This window comes from Apium graveolens, chromosome 11 (assembly GCF_009905375.1).
Source record: "Apium graveolens cultivar Ventura chromosome 11, ASM990537v1, whole genome shotgun sequence".
Classification (NCBI taxonomy): domain Eukaryota; kingdom Viridiplantae; phylum Streptophyta; class Magnoliopsida; order Apiales; family Apiaceae; genus Apium; species Apium graveolens.
The window spans coordinates 33,491,439-33,492,749 of NC_133657.1; the positions used below are offsets into that span (position 1 = coordinate 33,491,439).

The 1,311-nt window shown below is 45.5% G+C and overlaps 1 non-coding gene across 1 annotated transcript; it reads left to right on the forward strand.

The window, feature by feature from the left end:
• Nucleotides 1–896: 896 nt before the first annotated feature.
• Nucleotides 897–1,003, forward strand: LOC141698903 (small nucleolar RNA R71). The gene has a single exon (XR_012565400.1). It is a non-coding gene; the product is annotated as a small nucleolar RNA R71 (small nucleolar RNA).
• Nucleotides 1,004–1,311: the final 308 nt, after the last annotated feature.

Genomic DNA, 1,311 nt, shown 5'->3' on the forward strand with positions numbered 1-1,311 from the left:
TAGCCTCAGGCAGAGTGTGTTCAACAGTAGTCTTCCTTGGTTCCGCCGCTTTCTCCTTTTGCTTAGATTCTTCATCTCTAACTTCAGCTTCGACTTCCTTTGCCTTTTCAGCATCAGCCACTTTTCCAGACCTTAAGGTAATAGCCTTGACTTGCTCTTTAGCTTCCTTCCTGCCTGGTACTTCCGTGTCACTGGGAAGAGTGCCAGGTTGACGATTGAGCACTGCATTGGCTAATTGACCGATTTGATTTTCCAAGGTCTTGATAGAAACCGCCTGACTCTTGCACAACAGCTTAAGTTCCTCAAAATCAGCACTAGTGAGTGCATCTGTACTTCCCTATTGAGGATATGATTGCCTTGTAGCATACTGCTGTGGTTGCTGGAATCCAGGTGGGTTAAACTGTTTACTCACTCCTTGCTGATATGGTGGCTGAATAGCATTCTGATTATTCCCCCAGCTGAAATTTGGATGATTTCTGTTATTAGGATGATAGGTCGCTGGCACAGGCTGCTGTTGTCGCTGATAATTATTCACATACTGAACAGATTCGTTGACAAGAGAACACTGATCCGTAGCATGAGAACCTGCACAAAGCTCACAAACCATAGCTATTTGATTAACTCCATACGTAGCCAGAGAATCAACCTTCATTGATAGCGCTTGGAGCTGGGCTGCAAAAGTGGTGGCTGCATCAACTTCCAGAATACCTGCTACCTTGCCTGACATCATCCTCTGAGTTGGGTTTTGATGCTCATTTGCAGCCATCGTCTCTATAAGATTATACGCCTCAGTATAGCTTTTAGCCCATAAGGCTCCTCCAGCTGCTGCATCGAGCATGGGCCGAGATTGGGCCCCCAAACCATTATAGAAACCAGTGATCACCATCCAATCCGGCATTCCATGATGTGGACATTTTCTCAACATTTCCTTGTAGCGTTCCCAAGCCTCGCACATAGATTCTGTAGGTTGCTGCGCAAACTGAGTAAGAGCACTCCTCATAGCAACAGTCTTTGCCATTGGATAAAACTTCACCAGAAACTTTTGCGCAAGATCTTGCCACGTAGTGATGGACCCAGCTGGTTCAGAATATAACCAGTCTTTAGCCTTATCCCTCAGTGAGAATGGGAAAAGCCTCAACTTGATAGCCTCATCAGTCACGCCATTATACTTAAAAGTGCTGCAGATCTCGATAAAATTCCTTATGTGCATGTTGGGGTCTTCAGTTGCCGCTCCTCCAAAAGAAACAGAATTCTGCACCATCTGAATAGTGCCCGACTTGATTTCAAAGGTGTTAGCTTGAATAGCCGGAT